Here is a 20964-nt window from a genome sequence, read left to right as displayed (position 1 = left end):
CAAACAAATGACAGACACAGTCCATAATTTCATCTAAGAAAATGACAATGATGAAACAACATTCCAAAATCTATGGGAAGCTGCCAAAACAGTTCTTAGGGGAAATTGTATATCTCTAAATAGCTATGTTAATAAAACAGAGAAAGAAGAGCTCAATGAATTGGGCATGCAACTAAAACGACTAGAAAAAGAAGAGTTGAAAAATCTCAATTAAATACTAAATTAGAAATTCTGAAACATAAAGGATATATTAAAAATAGAAACTAATAATAAAATTATTGATCTAATAAATAAAACTAAGAGTTTTTTATGAAAAAAATAACAAAATATGTAAACCTTTGGTTAATTTGATTAGAAAAAGGAAAGGAAAGGGGGGGAAATCACAGCATCAAAAATGAAAAGAGTGAACTTATCACTAATGACAAAGAAAGCAAAGCAATAAATAATTAATAGCTATTTTGCCCATCTCTATAGCAGTGAGTCTGACAATCTACCTGAAATGGATGATTATTTGCAAAAATATAATTTGCCCAGATAAACAGAAAAATAAAGAAATTGCTTATGTAATTCCATTTTAGAAAAAAGAAATTGAAAAGCCATTAATGATCTCCCTAAGAAAAAAATCTCCTGGGCCAAATGGATTCATAGCTGAATTCTACCAAACTTTTAAAGAACAATTAATTCTAATACTTTGTAAATTCTTTGGAAAAATAGGTAAAGGAGTATTGTCAGTTATTTTTCTATGATGCAAATATGGTATTGATACTAAACCAGGAAAAGCCTAAACTAAGAAAGAAAATTAACTACCAATCTCCCTAAAGAATATTGATGCAAATACTTTAAATAAAAATAAAATAAAATTTAACTAAAGAGATTATAGCAATTTATCAGCAGGATAATACATTACGACCAAGTGGGATTTATGCCAGGAATATAGGGAGAATATAATGGAGAGAAGTGGACACATTCTCAGTAAGACCAAGGGTGAAACAAGGATACCCATAATCACCACTATTATTCAACATTGTACTAGAAATGTTGGTTTTACCAATAAGAAAAGAAAAAGAAATTAAAGGAATTAGACTAGGCAATAAGGAAATAAAACTATCACTCTTCCAGATGATATGATTATATGATGATATACTTAGAGAATCCTAGGGAATAATCCAAAAACCTACTGGAAACAATTCATAACTTTAGCAGAATTGCAGGATATAAAATAAACCCATACAAATCATCAGTATTGTTATATATTAGTGAAAAAACCTGTCAGCAAGAGATAGAAAGAGAAATTACATTTAAAATTACTGTAGACAAAATAAAATACTTGGGGGTCTACCTGCCAAGACAAACCCAAGAACTATATAAACACAATTACAAAACACTTCTCACATTAATAAAGTCAGATCTAAACAATTGAAAAAATATCAATTGCTTATGGGTAGGCCAAGTTAATATAATAAAAGTGAGAATTCTGCCTAAATTGATGTACTTGTTCAGTGCCATACCAATCAAACTGTCAAAAATTATTTTATAAGGCTAGGAAAAAATAACAAAATTCATCTGGAAGAACAAAATGTTAAGAATATCAAGGGAATTGGTGAAAAAAATACAAAGGTTGATTGCTTAGCAGTACCAAACCTAAAACTCTATTTTAAAACAGCAGTCATCAAAGCCATTTGGTACTGGCTAGGAAATGGAGTAGTGGATCAGTGAAATAGATTAGATAAACATAACACAATAATCAAGGCCTGTAGTAATGTAATATTTAATGAATCACCAAACTCCAGCTTCTGGGATAATATTTGACAAAAATTGCTGGGGAAAATGGGGAAAAAATGTCAAAAACTTGGCACAGACCTACATCTTATACCCCATACCAAAATAAGGTCAAAATGGGTACATGATTTGGTCATAAAAGATGATACCATTAACAAATTAGGAGGACAAAGGATAATTTGCCTATCAGATATTTGCAGAAGAGAGGAATTTATGATCAAAGAAAAACTAGAAAATATTATGAAAGGCAAAATCAACAACTCTGATTACATTAAATTACAAAGATTTTGCACAAGGTAAACCAATAGAATAATCTTTAAAGTCAGTGTGTTTGATAAAAGTCTCATTTCTAAAATATATAAAGAACTGTGTCAAATTTATAAGAACACAAATCATTTTTCAAATGATAGTCAGAGAATATGAACAGACAATTTTCAGATGATGAAATTAAAATCATCTGTAATTATAAGGAAAAATTGCTCTAAATCACTATTGATTAGAGAAATGCAAATTCAGGTATCATTTCACACTTCTCAGATTTGCTAAGATTACAGGAAAAGATAATAACTGTTGGAGGGGATATGGGAAAACTGAGACTCTAAAGCATTGATGGTGGACTTTAGAACTGACCCCATTATTCTGGAGAGCAATTTGGAACTATACCCAAAAGGGTACAAAACTGCGCATACCCTTTGACCCAGCAATGCCATTACTAGGTCTGTATTCCAAGGAAATAAAGAAGTGAAAATGACCCATGTTCAAAAAAACTGCTCTTTTTGTAGCAGCAAAGAATCAGAAAATGCATAATGTCCATCAATTGGGAATGGCTGAAGAAGTTGTGGAATGTTAAGATAATGGAATATTATTGTTTTATTAAAAACAATTGTGAAAAAGCTGATTTTAGAAAGGCCTGGAATGATTTACATGAACTGATGCTGAGCAAAACAAGCAGAACCAGGAATACCTTGTACCCAATAACAGCAAGAATGTGCGGTGATAAGTTATGAAATCCTTGGTTCTTCTCAGTGGTTAAGTGATCCAAAGTAATCCCAAAAGACTTTCAAAAGAATGGTTTATGGGAAAAAAAAAACAAAAAAAAACAAAAAAAAAAAACTAATACAGTGGAAAGAAAGATGGGAAGGTGGGCAGTAAACATTTCTTGAACTTTATGAGTGCTGGTTTAAGAAAGAGTAATGCACACAATCTGCTGAATATGGAAATCTATCTTGCCTGACTGGAAAGTAGAAAGGGAGCTGAAGTAATAGGGGATGGGGAGATTGATGAAAGGGAGAAGAAAGGTCAGACCAGGAGAGGGGACAGATAGACATAAAACTCTGGGATGGAAAGGGTCAAAAGAGAGACAGTACAAACAGAACAGGATTTAGGGAAATACATCAATATTAATCATATCTATGTAAATGTGAATGGGATGAAATCTCCAATAAAATGGCAGTGTATTGCAGGGTGGATCAAATAACATAATTTTGCTTATTCACATTTAAATTATTCAAAGGATATTGGCTCAATTTTTGTATTTTTATTCACTTTAGTGATCCTTATCTGCTGTTTAACAGTTTGACTAATTAGAAAAATTTTAAAAATGAGTAACCAGAGTCAACTTTTCTAGTAATTTCCTTCACTATTACCTTATAAATTGCTTAGCAAGTCAAGCTATGCTGTGCAAATACCTCAACCTAAATAACTTGCCCCTAAAATTCTAGAAAAGAATCATTGTGTATTTTCTATATACTTATACTGCCAATTGACAAAGTAGGTCTGGAAAAACCACATACAAGTATTCAGTAGTTTTCTGAAAAATATGAGGCAAGATGGTTTTAATTGAATTTCTGATTCCTGCTAAAATTGTTCTTGGTTTAATGGTTTTGTTTTGTTTTTCATTGCTCTTGCTGCTGTCACTTTATTTGTTTGTTTTTTGTGTTTGTTTTTGTTTTCCTAGCTTAACTTTTGCAAAGACCATGGCTAACCTTATGCAAAATTGGGGGAAAAAACTATGTCACTTTCTCTTTTTTTTCTTTTCTTATTTAATATTTTTTTCCAAATTACATGTAAAATAATTTTAGCATTTTTTTCAAGTTTTGAGTTCCAAATTCTCTCCTTCTCTTCCTTCACCTTATCACTGAGAAGGCAAACAATTTGACATAGATTATTCACATGTAGCCATGCAAAATACATTTCCATGTGAGTTCTTCTGTGGAAAAAAAAAACAGATAATGTATTTCAAGAAAAATAAAGGAAAGTAAAATTATCTTTGATTTCCATTTAGGTTTCTACCTGTTCTGTCTCTGGAGGTGAATAGCACGTTTCATTATAAGACCTAAAAAATTTTCTTGGATTGTTGTATTGCTGAAAATAATCTCTTCCCAATTTCTATCCATATCACATTATTATATGATAGTCCTGTTATTGTGTACAATGTTGTCTTTCCATGTTTTTTTTTTTTCCTGAGAGCAACCTGTGAAACATTTCTTCAAGCACAATAGCATTTTATTACAACCTTATTAATAAATTGTTTAGTCATTCCCCAATTGGTGGAGATTCCTTCAATTTCCAATTATTTGCCATTACTAAAAGGGCAGCTATAAATATAATTTTGTACATGTGGGTGCTTTTCCTTTTTGTTTTTGATCTCTTTGAGATATAGACCTAATACTAGTATTACTTGGTCAAAGGGCATGTATGGTTTGATAGCTCCTTGTCTATAGTTCCAAATTGTTCTCCAAAATGGTAGAATCTGTATACAACTTTACCAATAATATGTTATTGGTAAATATATTTAGTTTTCCTACATCTTCTCCAACATGTTATTTTCCTTTGTCTTATTATCAACCTAACAGATAATTTCTTTCAAGAAATTATCAAGAATAACTTTTCTGTTATTTTAGTCAGAAGGTAAAATAAAAATTGAAAGAATATGCTGATTACATACTGAGAAAGATCACAAATGTGAGTTCTGTCACTCAAGAATTAGTTTAGTTATTATTTAAAGATATTTAGAGAGGTTTAGGAGAGAGCTCAATTGAGTATTGCCTTTACTTTGCCATCAAAGCCTCTGTCCTCCAATCTTCTTAATAGATTTTCTTTTCTTTGGTGCTTTCTTCTACCAACTTCTTATATTTAAGATCTTGTTTCTCTTTTGCCCCTTTTTCTTATCAAAACTTGCTGAAAGTAAAAGCTAACATTAGTTATTCAAACATTAACACTCATTTAAATCAAAGTAGTTCTTTCTCTGGTTTATTCTTGGTGGAGGTAATTGTGACTGCTGGGAACACTTATTCCCAGACATGATAATATTTTCACTGCCTGTCAAGATGTACCTTATCTTTGGTTTCCTGAGAATTCCAATTTTCTTTTCCCAGGTATGGAACTCAGAAACTTGCTAATCCAAATAAATGAAAAAGTCCAAATCTGATTAATAATCTCTTCCCAATTTCTAATATTTATAGGTAACCAAGACAAACAGCCCATTTCTACTTGCCCCCAAAACATGCACTCTGTGTTATTTAATCAACACACATCACAACTCCTGGGGCTGAAGTTCTAGTCATAATTCATGCTGATTCTCTCAGCCTTGTAAGCCAATTCCAAGTCATAACATACACTGACACATAAAAATTACCTCTTTATAAAACTTTTATTCGCTACTTCTGTCCTCACTCTTTATTTCATTTAGCACATTGATCTTCACACTCAGGTACTTAACCATAGCATTTTTTCCTGCCTTCTTATTCCACATGATTTACCATTACTAATGTTCTTCATAAATACTATGAATACAATATAATATTTTTATATCCCTCTTAGGGACACCTAGGAACAAATTGGCAACTTCAAGAAGTTATATTATATGAGTAGCACAAGTTGTTCACTTGCTGTACTGACAATCTCAAATCATAATAGCTTGTCTTCATTGGTATTGTTTCTGTTCAAGTTATTTTAGTCATTACAGACTCTTCATGACTCCATTTGGGATTTTTTTGGTAAAGATCATGAAGTAATTTCCATTCCCTTCTCTACCTTACTTTAGGGATACAGAAACTAAAGGCAACAAGGTTAAGTGACTTGCCCAGTATCACATAGCTAGTTAAATCTCTGAGGCCATATCTAAATTAAGGAAAAATCTTCCCGACTCTAGACCAGCACTCTAGTGTACCACCTAGCTTTTATGATACCCTGCTTCTTCTAGGATTCATTAATTGTCTAACGTCTTCAGAGCTAGGATGTAAAACTCTGAAGACATGACTTTATTGATAGAATTGCTAGTATAGTTAAAAGGAGAAAACATTTTTGTAAGATGATGTTTCAATGCCCTTGAAATCATCACATAACCATCCGCATTCTCTCATATCGTATAATAATTTAAATTTTGTGGTTGAAATAATTTACATTTTATAGTTTTAATTTTAACTCACAATTTCTCGCAAGTTAACTTACAAATACTATTTTAATTTTTAACTCAAATATAAAGCATTCACCAAACAACAGTGCTGCAGTATGGGTGAATTCATGGTATTGTATGGAAAGTGCTTTATATTAAGCCTGAATTATAGGTGAGGAAAGGGGCAGCTAGGTGGTGCCAATCTGGACTTAGAAAGACCTGAATTCAAATATGACTTCAGATGCTGGCTAATTGTGTGAGTCTGGGCAAGTCACTCAACCTTGTCTATCTTAGTTTCCTATATAATTAATATAAGAGAGGAAAAGCCTCATAATATAGTTTCATGTCAATTTGTTTAAATTGTTATTTGTGAAAAAAAGAAAAACATTTGTTATTTGTGAAAATATTAACAATGATGAGAATGACAGGTTAGACTTGGCAAGAAGTCTGCAGTCTAAAAGAAAATATAATGAATATTGTTTAAATATATCTAGTTTTCAAGTCAAGTCAACAAAGAAATATTAACCATTTACTAATATGTCAGGTGCTGTGCTAAACACTGGAAATACAAGAAAGGAAAACAAACAAATAAAGAAAACATCGTTACCTTCAAGAAACTCATATTTTAATGAAGGAAACTGGGTAAATCGTGAAGTACATACAAAATATATAGAGTCCAATGCAATTTAAAAATCTTTTGAAATAGAAAGTATTTATGGTGCTTAGCATAATGGCATGCATATAGGTGCTTAATACATATTTACTGGTTAATTGATTAATTGGGGATTGTGAGGATAATAATGGCTTCTTTCAGAAAGCAAAAATGTAATCTTACAAGATTACAAGAATCTTACAAGAAGCCAGGGAAGTCAATATGTACAAGGTAAGAGAACATTTCTTTCTTGATAATCAACTAAAGAAAAGGCACAGTCATGAGATGAAAAGCCACATGGGATGAATTATAAAAATAATGTATTTAAATCATAGAAAGCATGGAGTGATGTAAATTCAAAGAAATTTTGAATGATAGAAAGAGGTCATTACAAAAGGTTTAAAATGTCAAAAAAAAAAGATAATTCTATTTGGATATAATATAGAATAAGAAACCTCTGGAATTTATTGAGTAGGTGGAAGTAGCAGGGTAGATTTGACAGAATTGTGTGTTAGAAAGAAAACTTTATTACTTTATGAAAAATGAACTAGTTTGGGAAAAGATTTGAGGCAGAGAAATCAATGAGGATGCCATTTCAACAGTCATATGTGAGATAATGAGGGCCTGAATAGAAATGGTGACTGAAAAAATAGAAAAGATGTATATAAGATGTTGTGAAGATAGAACAAAACTCGACAAGAAACTCATTGTGTAGAGTGAGTGCAGAAGCAAAGATGATGCAAATTGCTAGCTAGAATGACAGAGACGATACTGGCATCATTAATAGTAATAGAAAAGTTGGGATAAGATGAGATTTGGGGAAAAGATCATTAATTTTCTTTCAGAAATGATATTTGAGATTTCTATGGAACTGAAATTTTCAATAAGTAGAAAGATAGCAATGTGACACTGGAGGTCAGGATAGAGGTTAGGACTAGACAGGTAGATTTAGGAAGAATCTACATAGAAATGATAATTGAATTCATGGGTGATGATGAGATCACCATCACAATTCTATTTATATAAAGAGAAGGTCAAAGACAAATCTTTGTGAGATATTCATTTTTAGAGGTTGTTTCTAAGAAGATCCAGCAAAGAAAATTGAGAAATTAGACAGAAAAGAACTATGAGGGCAAAATCATGAAAATGTAGGAAGAGATAGTATCTAAGAGAAGATGATTGACAGTGTAATATTTCAAATTTCTAGAACATTCAATTTTAACTAAAAAATTGTATTAATTGGCAAAAAGTACTGCACAAAATCGAACTTATTTTGAAGACTGTCTTAATATAACATATTTGTGAAAAATCAATGTAAAGCAAATTTCTGTCATAGTATTTTCCATTGACTTGCATTTTTAAAAGTAAAATGTTCTTATTGAACTCTCCCCCCCCAAGTTATTACAAAAAACACATTTTCAGATATATAGAACATTTATTAAGCACTTTAAAAGTTCCAGGCAGTTCTGTTGATCCTTCTGACAATTGCATCAGTGAAATGGCAATTGTTTTTGAATAGTTACTATGCTGTTTTAATTATTTATGGGCTAGTCATAGGAAATATATGAATAACAGACCCTTCCCTTAAAGATTTTATATTCTGATTAGGGAAATAAGATAAATATAAAAGAAATAAACCTAGAAACAACATAGTATAACAGATAAAAGTCTGGAAGTACTGAGCTCAAATGTCACTTCTGAAATATATTGCTTGCATGAAGCTATGAAAATCACTTGAATTCTTCACTTCTCCCTCAGGCAATTCTTAACAATTGTAGCAACTTCTAGATTGAAGGACCAAATGATTGAAACTGTATAGAGGAGAAGCAATGAAGTTATATATAACCATATTTAAAAATCAATGTAACTCACTATTGATTGAAGAAATGCAAATTAAAAAAAATTCTGAGGTATTATCTTATGCCTATTAGATAAGATCAGAAAAGAAAAATGACAATGTTAGAGGGAATGTGGAAAAGATGAGGCATAGTTGGTTGAGTTGTGAAATAATTCAACCGTTCAGTCGAGCAATTTGTAATTCTGCCCATAGAACTATAATAAAATCATGCATACCTTTTCACCTAGAAATACCACTACTAGGCTATAACCAAAAAGGGATAAGAAAACAAAAAAGGAAAAGACCTATATATACAAAAATGTTCATAGCAGCTCTTTCTCAGGGCAAAGAATTGGAAATTGAGGGGCCCTTAATTGCAGAATGGCTGGATGAAATAAAGTATGTGATTGTGATGGAGTAGTGTTTTGCTCTAAGAAATGATAAGCAGGATATTCTCAGAAAAAAATCTGGAAAAACTTTCATGAGCTCATATAAAAATTTGTGAAATATCTAGTACAAATCTAGAAAATGGGACTTATAACAACAGCCGATGGGATGCATTCTTCTGGGATTGTCTGTATCTTTGTCCCATGTTTGCTGATAAGAAGATAGGTAAAACTGACAGCTTTAATAATGAATAACAATACAATTTTTAAAATAATTATAACTTTTTATTGACAGAACCCATGCCTGGGTAATTTTTTACAACATTATCCCTTGCACTCAATTCTGTTCCAACTTTTCCCTTCCCTCCCTCCACCTACTCCCCCAGATGGCAAACAGTCCTATACATGCTAAATATGTCACAGTATATCCTAGATACAATATATATAACAATACAATTTGAAGCTGATCTGCTTTGGTTAACAAATAACCCATTTCCATTTCTTATCTGATTATTAGCCAAAAGATAGCATTTAATATAAAGCTGAAATTCTAGAGTCCATTAATTAGCCGTAATACAAGTACCTTTGCTTAATATAGATATCCTTACTCCTGGTCAGTTTCTTGCATTGTTCTTTTCAGTGACTTAGCTCTCAACAAAGATCCAGTAATCTAAGCTATTTTCAGCATTAATGGCTGTTATTTAGATTGATGGATCGAATTTAAAATATCTCATAATAGCTAGTTATATTTAACATTTATGAAGGACTTACTATATGCAGGCAGTGTGCTAAGTACTTTACAGTTATCTCATTTGATCCTCACAACAAATAAAAGCATAGGTGCTATTATTATAACCATTTTACATATGCATAACCTGAAGTAGAGATTTGGAGTTGCACAACTATTAAGTGTCTGAGGCCAGATTTGAATTCTGTTTTTAGCATAGGTGCTATTATTATAACCATTTTACATATGCATAACCTGAAGTAGAGATTTGGAATTACACAACTATTAAGTGTCTGAGGCCAGATTTGAATTCTGTTTTTTTTTTTTTCTTTTTAAATTCCAGGCCTGGAATTGTTCTGCCTCAGTTTCCCTAAATTGTTTTGCCTCATTTCCTTGAATTGTTCTGCTTCAATCCCCCTGGTTGCAATCCCCTTCCTGACCATTAGGACTGAAATAATTAGTGTTGTAGGGATCTGGCATTCCAAAAGATAAGACTTCAGATGTGCTATCTCAGATACCTAATTAACATACAGTACCTCTATCTCTCCAGACTTCCTGGCCCTAGTTTGACTATCTCCTTTACTCCCAATTTGTAAGAATTTATGGTCCTATCCCCAACCTGTCAGAACTGGATTGATTGACCTTGCCTTGAAATCTCCAACATTTACCAGTGTTTGAACTCTACCCCTTTCTTAGTCTATCCTGATCTTAGAGCCACATATATATATGTCATTACCTCACATTTGCTGCTGGATTCCTTGAGAGTCCAATTCAGCCCTGGGGCCAACATGGATCCTATTTTGGTCCCAGACAATCTATCCCTTTCAAATAAAATATTAAAAACTTTCTGATCTCTATCTTGCTTCAGTTTCTCTGGCATTACACCTTTTAGCTAGCTCACCTAACTATTCCAAGATTAACCTTAAATTCACTGTTATTATCTTGTCAGCTTTGTTGAAGGCTACACAGTAAAGCTTTTCATAAAATTAATTAATTAAAAAAAAGTTTGGAGGTATAACTACAGGTATGGGTGATAAGATAGAAACTGCCTTTTTTTTTTTTTTTTTTTTTAACCAGGCCACCTTAAAAGCTATTTGCAGTGCTAATATACTTCAAATAAACATGTAAACTCAATGCAAATTTTTTTAAAAAAGAAAACATTTCTGTGTGGTTTCAGTTCTATTTGAATCTTTGTGACCCCATTTGGTTTTTGTTTGTTTGTTTGTTTTTGGTTTTGATTTTAGTTTTGGGTTTTTTTTGTTTTGTTTTGTTTTGGGTTTTTTTTGGTTTTTGTTATTTGCAAAGTATTTGAATGGTTTATAATTTCCTTCTCCAATTCATTTTACAGAGAAGGAAACTGAGGCATACAAAGTTAAATAATTTGCCTATGGTCACACAGCTAATAAGTATCTGAGGCCTAATTTGAACTCAGGTCTTCTTGACTTTAGGCTCAGAGTTCTATGAACTGCACCACCTATGTACCCTCTTAAAAAATGTTATAGGTAAAACGTATTTTTTCTAGGTAGAAAGTAACTTAGTAAATTGAGGAGATGTCAATATTTAATAGACAATCAGAAGATCAATTATTAAGTCTAAGTTCATTTGGTAGCATCTAGAATTGTGAGATTTGTAGAGCAGCCTCATAATAATATCATGATAATTTACCAATAGCACAAATTCACTTCCCTCTACCATTATATTCTTCAAATGAGGAAATTCAGTCTAATGACATGATTTGCTTGTTTATATTTACATGGGAAAAAAATAGAAATGGGATTCAACCTCATCTTTCTGATTTCCATTGAACTACCTAAACCCCAAATGAGAGTAAGTGGTAATGGTCCATAAATCATTAGGTGGCAAAATTTTCCTAGACTTGTAAAACTTTTTGAGATAGTTGATAACCCGTTTTCATTTTGTATGAGGCACAAACATTATTACATTAAGTATGCTCAATAAAAACTACCTTTTAAGGAGAATTGTAAAAATGGAATAATGCTATAGGTAGGGACTGGGGCCCTTCTCATATTTGAGGTTACCAGAATAACTTTATTCCATTCAGTTCTCTGTGGATTTTATCTATAATAACCATGGTTCATGAGCTTCAATTATGTATTTATTTTTTTCTCTAATCATCCTCTGTGGAAGTGTCAAACAGGAGGCCTGAGGCTCATACAGACCATAATACTCCAGAGTACAGCCTGAACCTAGTTAAAATGTAATTGGAAAATATTTAACAAAATAAATGTTAAAAATACAGTAAAGCAGAGATAACATCACAATTTAAAATTAAGTCAATAGTCTGCAGCAGGGATCCTCACTGACTGATTAGTGGCCCTGTTTGTATTTGAATATGACACGATTGATCTAGAGAATATAATTAATTCAAAGCAAAAATCTATTCTGAAAAATCATAGTCAGAAAACTTTCCCCAATAATATTCCCCTTATAAACCTTGGCATACTTTCACATGTACAAATTATGATAGGAAAAATAGTTATACATAGGGATCATGTATGAATGGCCAATAAAGGAACATATGGGGCCTGGCTATACATATAAATGGGAAACATACCTTTGATATAAATAATGCCCTCTGCAACAAGTTTCTGGATTTTTTTCTCGTAGGAGCTCTTTATCAAGTCAATTCCAGTTTAGAATTGTAAATTAATTTGAAACTCTCTCTGACAAGAGTAAGATGATAGTTCTTTAGTCGTAGCATGCACATAACTAGCAAAGTCCAGTCAGAGTTTCCTCTATTTTATTTTTTTTTACTTCATGACTCCTGTGTATGAAGGGAGATTGTGACTGACTCTTTGTTCTAAATCTATTTCTATTAAGGACTGGCATTTCCACGATGACCTCTTATTTAAAATGCAAATAAAATTTAGCCTGAAGAAAAGGCAAGGTAATTTTTCTCCATCTACCTCTGTTGTTTTATTTATTATGAAATTCAGTCAGGAGCAAAACACCCCTTCACTGATGTTCTTGTTTGTCTAACAAAGATTCACTATGTTTCAATGTATGCTGTATAAATGGAGTGAGAGTTTTGTTTCTAAATTATTTTAGTATGCTTTTCGTGTGTAAATTATTTGAATTTAGCTTTAAAATATCTATACTTTGTACATGATTGTAATAGTATATGCATAAATCAGTAACAGAAATCATACTTTAGGAGAATGAAATAATTTTGCTTTACTTCCTATATGTGTAGGAGTCCACACACATGTAAATAAACATACATGTACACTTTAAAAAGTGTAGGTCTATATATTCTTTGTAAAATAAAATTTTCAATGTGTATTATATGCAATTACAAAGAAGGAAATTGTTCTTTTCTTAACACTACTGATAGGTGTTGCCTGGGTAATAGACATAAGCAAGTAGATAGTGTAATCTATCCTTATTACCTTTGTTATGATTAATCTGAACAATAGTTTCATTTTCTCTTATGAGACCTTTGCAGTTTTTCATGTTGATATCTAGTTGCTGAAATACAGAATATTAGAGATTAATTCTATCCTTTCCCTCCTCAGCTTCAAAATTATTTTAAAAACTTTGTAAACTACACATAATTTTACTAGGCACTGTTACAACTTATTCCAGATATCGATGTATCCAACTTAGTCATCAATATAGATGTAATATATTAAAAGTTGTTTTTAAAAAGATACTATTTGTATAGTGTTTTGTCAATATAGAGAATTGGCAATTAATGTGTTCAGGAATCATGCAGTATGTTATTGAACAATATGGGTGGGTGCTAAAATAACTGATTGCATGTATAGGTTGATCTGACACAAAAGGAAAAATTAGAAATCATGTTTCTTTAGCAGTGAATTGTGACCCACAGCTGAGACTCTTAAGTTTGAAGATGTTTTCCATTTGTTGCATTTTTTTATGGAATATTCAGATAAGACTGGTTGTTCTGATTTCACTCTATCATTTCTGGTGATATTATCGTTCATCCATTCTTCAATCTGTATAGAATGTTATGTTGAGGTATATTGGAGCCTGATCAAAAAGACTCACAAAGAGCCAATTGTTAAATTTTGGGTCTAAGCATTTGTCTCAGAAATCACTAATATTACAAGCCAGGGTTTGATTTCTTTGTAACTTTTTGCTCAATGGCCAATTGTATAAGACTTAGTATTTGTGGTAATTAGTTACTCTGTGTGCCTACAGGAGAGATGAGTGGAAATATTATTAGTAGGAAAGAAGAAAGATGTCAGTTCTTTTGGCTTTCAACTACGAAAGGAAATATACCATTCTAGAGTCTCTTCAGGTCACAATAAGGAGAGAAAGACAATAGGAAGCAAACATCATGTAGATGAGCTGGCAATTTCCTTGATGTTCCTCTCCCTAATTTGATATATTAGATTGATATCTTGGAAGATATTTACCTTGGGGGAGAGCTGAGATAGTATTTATTCCATGTTATCTGGTATATTTTCTCCTCTCTCTATATTCTCTGATTTGTATTTCATTACTGACTTTGATAAGTGGGTTTATTTGCTTAAAAAATAGCATCTATATTTTTTTGGTCATAGCGGAGAAAATATTGGTGAAAAATATTAAACTTAAATGTGGTATATATATTTTTCTCACCTGAAAGGAGAACAAGTTGTGAAGCATGACCATTCTTTCTCTCTTATCATATCTGGTTTTATCTTTAAGATATTATTCACATGGATAACCTTTTTTCTATATTCATCCTGACTATCCTGATGTCACTTGTATCAAAGATCAACTTGTCATTTCTATCACAGAACATATCTAGATATTTCTAACTTAGCCAAGTTTAAACTGAGTTTTGATGTGGACCAGCAAAGAGATCTGAAATATAACTCTCCTTCCTAGGATTAGAAGAAAACACTATGTTGGGACTATTATTTCAAGACATCGTAATTAGGTTTCCGACTCTTATTAAAAAGTGAAAATTCAGTCTTAATACTTTGTTGCTCTATAATAATCTCTATTAAACAATTCAGGTATTCTGACAATATTTTCAAAACTCAAAAGCCTCAAGCATCATATAAAAGTTTAGGAAATTGGAAAAAATTGTAGTTTTACATCTATATGTCATTTGTTCTTCTTTTCACCCTTTCCCTTTATTCTTACTCAAATAGATATTATAGAGAATCTTAAACTTGAAACACAATATAGGTCACCCAAACCTTTACTTTATTCAGTCTTCTACAGAATCCATGATAAGTAGCTTTAACCATGCCAACTCCTTTGTTTTTTAAACAATTCTTTTGAAAATTTCTTCCCCAGAATGATTTGAAATCTACCTATCTTTAAGTCCTGCTCATTAGTCCTAATTTGATGTTCAAAGCAAATCAGAATCAATATAATCTCTAAATGAAAGTCCTATAATTATTCAGAGAAATTTATATTGGATGTCCTTATTCTTGTTTAATTTTTCTTATCTAAACACCCACAAATTCTTCAATAGTTCATCATCTAGCTTTGTGATCATTCACTTCATCTTCTTGGTCTGATTTTTTCATTATCATAGTACATAAAAGAAGATCAGAATAAAATAAATTTTAGCCAATGTGATCTAATTTTATTTTATATTAATTTCAATAACTGCTTCAGAAAACTGGTTCATTTGGTTACTATTTTAAAATAAAGAGAAAGTACCTTGTTTTCAATAACTATTGTTTGATTCATGATACATCTACTCTAAGATGCTATACCTGTGAGGTTGTGTGCAAATCACTTAAAGTCTTTTTGCCTCAATTTCTGCTTCTCTAAAATAGATAGAGCCTATCTCATGATTACTCCAAAACACAAGTGAATTAATGATTTGTAATATTTTTGAGTTTTTCAAGCTATTAGTATATGTAACAGGTTTAGCAATATCATAGTGGATTTGTTTTAATTTCTACTGTCTGAGCTTCAAAGTTGAAGAAAAAGTTAGAGTTGAAATTATAGAGAGAGTAGATAAAAAATGAAGAGATGATGATGACAAGAACACTAAGAATTTATGTGAATATGAATTTAGAGACAGGAATATATATGGCCTGGATAGGAAAGACCAGTTTCATTAGAGTAAGGAATATGGATAGACAGAAATGAATTTCAAAAAATAGGGCATACCATTATATAAGGCCTTTCAGGTTAGCTCAAAGTATTTAGACTTGGAGAATTTAAACAATATATTACATTTTTTATCTTTTAAGTACAGGCAATTTTAAAAGTCTTTTTTTGTAGTTCTATTTAAAGAAAACTAGTTAAATTTTTAAAAGTTGCCAAATTTATATGTATGCTGTTGGATTAATAGGTATTTTAGGAAGAAATTCCAGTGTATAATAAAACAAACAAAACATACAAAGAATATCTAACAGATTTAGGCATTGAAAATATGCCTAATTTTAATATTAGGCAAGAATTATACAAACAATAAAATGAGATAACAAAATAATGAAATAACTTGGAGGGAGGAGACTGACCACAGTTTCAACTACAGAAAAAGCACATAGTGAATAGTAGTAAAAATTGGATAGATTTGGAATTACTGTATGATATGGAAGAAAACACTTTAAAGCCTGCTAAGATATTTCCTAAATTGCCTATGAGAATCCCAAAATGATTATCAGAAATATACCCAACCTTTTGATGATTAGGAAAACCATTCACTCCTCAGTAACAGACTGACCTTTTAACTCCCACTGATATTCTTAAGCTTTATGCAAACTGCAAACTTCTCAGTCCTGAAGAGGAGTTCAAAAAAAGTTCATACGCACAACTGCCTCAACACAATGTGAAACTTTAGGCCCATATATTTAATAAATTAGGACTTTGGGGATTTATATCCAATCTCTTTACCTTAAACTTTCAAATGTAAAGTTTGAATTGTGCCAGTTCTAGCTTATCACACTATGTATTAATAGTGCTGAGCAAAGGTACTTGCTTTATTCTCATTATAAATTGGAACCTCTCCTCATATCGAGTACTACAGTAATGCTGCCAATGGGTAAAAGATGGATGCCCTATGGTCTGACTCTTAAGTCTGTTCAATAAAGAAGAGTTATACAAGCCTTAAAGGCAACCAGACCAGAACGTGGAAAAAAAAAATCTTAAATGAAGTAGGAAAATGGAAAATAAACTATAAGGGCTTTGCAAAATAGAATCATAGGACATTCAAGCTGCAAGGAATTTTAGACATCATCCAATCAAACTTTCATATTTTACAAAAGAGGGAATTGAGGCATTCAAAGTCAAAGTAAATAGCCCAAAGTCATACATGCAGTTAGTATTAGCACTGGGTCTGAGATAACATTCTCTAGATTTCTAATATCTCTAAAGATGGTGTCTCTGAGTATTTATTAATAACCAAGGTTATACAATGTCATTTTCTCTTAAATATTCAAGATATCATTTATTAATAAGGTATCTGATAATTCTCATCAGGAAGATAATTTTATAATTCAGATAAATATTAGTTTTTATCTGTCTCTTTGTATTTTTCTGTTTCTCCATTTTTGTGACTTTCTCTGTCTCTCCTGATCTTTCATAGATGTATGTGCTTACCCAGACATATATATACACGTATTACATTCACACATAAACACACATATACACACATTCACACATACTCCTTCTCATCTGGCCTTTAGTATTGGAAGCTTAAAACTCTGCTGAACACTGGAGGGCAGAAACTGCAGCTGATCCCCCAAATAGATAATCGGCTTCTAGATAATTTAGAATTTATCACATTTAATTATATGCAGCATTTGAAGGGAGTTTTTAAACTTTATTTTTTATGAGTATAATAATTGCATTTGGTTCTTTTCCTCATTTAGATAGTACAGCAATATATCATGGCATTGTAAGAGTACAAAGGAATTGAATGGAATCAAAATGCAGCTTTAGTTAATCTGTGTGGATGGAATAGAGGCTAGATGCTGCTTCTACTAAGCAGTGATGCTTACCTTTGGTTCTTTCTAATTAACTGTATTTGGTTAGTATATAAATCAAGCACAACAACTCAACTTGAGACCTCTCCTTTGAGAAGCCTCTGTTGGTTAGGGTCATTAAGAATGTAATGGCCTCTTAAACCAGAAATCTAGAAGAGTGAATCAGACTGTCCTAATGTACTAGTTAATGAAGCCTTTGTATTATCAATTACCAGGAAAGACTTTTCCATTAAAATAAACAGCCCTTGCATCATATAAGTTAGTATGTGTATATGCTGTGTGTATGAATTGGTATATGTAAAACAACATGGACTGTACAAAGTTATCTTGTAGGAAATATAGAAGGCTCCAAATTGACATCTGACAATTAAATGGAAATATACTGATTATCCCAAAATTGTGATCAAATTGAATTTTTTGTTTTGTTTTTTATATTGCAGATAAAAATATTAACTGAACAATAATTGTATTTTAGAAAATTTGATTAATACTACATATTCTATATATTGAGAAAGTTCAAATTCATGAGAAGGAATTTTAAATGAATAAAAAAGAAATGTAAGAAAATGGAAATATAGTAGAGCTATAGAATATATATTAGAGCTAAAACTCTAATTGCTCTTTCTTTTAGTTTAAAATAAACTTTCTATGAAATAGAAAAATTTCATTAATTCCCAAGTTATTTAATTTAGAAAAAAAAAAAAATGACCAGAACACTAGAATAAAATTTTAGAGGTCTATAGCATTTCCTTAAAATGCTTTAAAACAAGATTTTTTTTTTAATTAAAGCTTTTTATTTACAAAACATATGCATGGGTACTTTTTCACCATTGACCCTTGCAAACCTTGTGTTCCACATTTCCCTCTCCTTACTCCCATCCCCTCCCCTAGATGGCAAGTAATTCGATACATATTAATACATATATACATATTTATATAGTTATTTTGCTCTATTATGCCACAGTTTCTTTGAATTGTTCTAACTCAGTTTTCCTGAATTATAATATCTCAGTTTACTTGCATTAGTTTCTCTGAATTATTTCCCTTAATTAGTATGCTAAACCCACCCCTCCTTTTTCCTGACCATTAGGACTGTTATAAATTAGGGCTGGGAGCCCTACCCTTTAGCATTCCATAGAACAGATGACTCATCACAGATACCTAGCTGGCACCCTCTGTCTCTCTTGTTCCAGACTTCCTGTTTCTAGCTTGACTACCTTCTTTACTCCCAACTTAACAGAATTTATGGTCCTTACACCCAATCTGCTAGAACAATTCCTGAAAAGTTCCCCCTCACCAGTGCTCTCTACCTTCTGTGTTTGTTTACCTTATCACTTAAATCCTATTAAAAATCCCTGGAATTCTTTATACTCTTTGTTAGATTATTTGAGATGCCATTCAAATTCAGCCAATTAATCTAAACTCTTCAATAATATATTAAAACTCTTTAATCTCTATCTTGCCTTAGTTTCTCCAGCATTACAGTTGTACAAGAAAAATCAGATCAAGAAGGGAAAAAAATAAAAACTAAGAGAGAAAACAAAGTGCAAGCAAAAAACAATAGAAACAGTAGAAATGCTATGTTGTGGTCCACACTTAGTTCCCACAGTTATCTCTTTGGGTGTAGAAGGCTCTTTTCATCACAAGATTATTGGAACTGATCTAAATCATCTCATTGTTAAAAAGAGCCACGTCCATCAGAATTGATTACTGTATATATAATTTTCTTGTTGCCGTGTATAATGATCTCCTAGTTCTGCTCATTTTACTTAGCATCAGTTCATGTCATGTCTCCCCAGGCCTCTCTGAAATCATCCTGCTGATCGGTAAAACAAGATTTTTAAGCTTCTTGAGAGTGTGTAGTAGTTTTATATAAATATATGCCTGTATTTGTATCCCTTGTTTTTCATGAAATACCTAATATGTATTAATCATTTAATATATTTAAGATCTTGTATCATGGTTGAAATAATTTACACAAGGTCACTAACAACCAAGTAAAGTGGTAGAACTAGAATTTTAACCCATGTCCTCTAAATCCAAATTATATTGTACAAATTTGAAATAAATTATTTCTGAGTTCATTACTCTAAAATATGTTTTACTTGGGATTGTTAAATGCTTTTTAAATGTCAAATCAGTTAAATACAAGCTAATCCTTTCAAACTAGTCTAACACTAAATTCTACAATCTATCTGAATCTAGCTCATTTCTTCTGGGGTCAAGAAGAGGGTGAGTGAGGAAGGAATTCCCTGGAACCCTCACAAATTTCCTTCCAAACAACTTGAAAACTGCCTCAGTATTGATATAGGAGCTGGGAAACACCTTCATTGGGGTTGGAGGGAATCTAGAAGGTCCTACATCAAGGCTCCAAGTCTGGTGAAAACTATTAGCAGGGTCCTGTTCTCTGAAAGCCAGAAATCTCCAAAGAAAGCCAGCAGTCTGTTCAGCATTACAAGACACCACAAGAGGTACTTTTTCAGCATCACAATACAGCAAAGATAGCCTTGCCATCATTGCTGCCCACTAATGAAGCACACCTGGGGGATCAGGCAGCAACAAGACAATGCCCCAGGGCTCTCCAAGCAGAAAAGTTCTGTTTCTATAGCAACTCAGAACCAAGTCTCTATTCCTGGGACACAGCAGAAAACAGATCTCTTCCCCCAGAAGAAAGACTTTATTTTCATAGCAATCTTGCAATAAAGATCTACTTCTAGCAGAGAAATACCATACTCCAGGGAAGCCAATAGGGAAGTTTTACCTATTATAAGCCAGAAAAGAAGTCTTCTTTACAGTGAAAACCAGTAGCTAAGACCAATGAAACCTATGAGTAACACATCCGAGCCTTAGCACAAGAAGCTTGGGATATAGGAACAGAGACCAACTTTCATATAAAAATAGCAAGCCATGAAATAGGCAAAAATATTGCAAAGAACAACAACAAAGGAACTTGACTACAGAAAGTTATTATAGTGAGAAGGAGAATCAAGGCACAAACTTAGAAGGCAGCAGTGTCCAGATGGTTACATGTGAAACCTAAAAGAAAAATGTAATGGAGTGTTGGACCCAAAAAAGAGCTTCCAGAAGAACTTCAAAAATGATTTTTAAAAGCGAATTAGAGCATTAGAAAATAAAATAAAAAGAGAAATGAGAATAATTCAAGAAAATTATGGGGAAAATAACCAATAGCATGAAAAAAGATATAAAAACATTCACCAAAAAAAAAATTCCTAAAACTGAAATTGTCGAAATGGAAAAA

Source organism: Sarcophilus harrisii, chromosome 1 (assembly GCF_902635505.1).
Source record: "Sarcophilus harrisii chromosome 1, mSarHar1.11, whole genome shotgun sequence".
In the NCBI taxonomy this organism is placed as follows: Eukaryota; Metazoa; Chordata; class Mammalia; order Dasyuromorphia; family Dasyuridae; genus Sarcophilus; species Sarcophilus harrisii.
The sequence above is the reverse complement of the archived record's forward strand: the minus strand, read 5'-3'. Positions refer to the sequence as shown.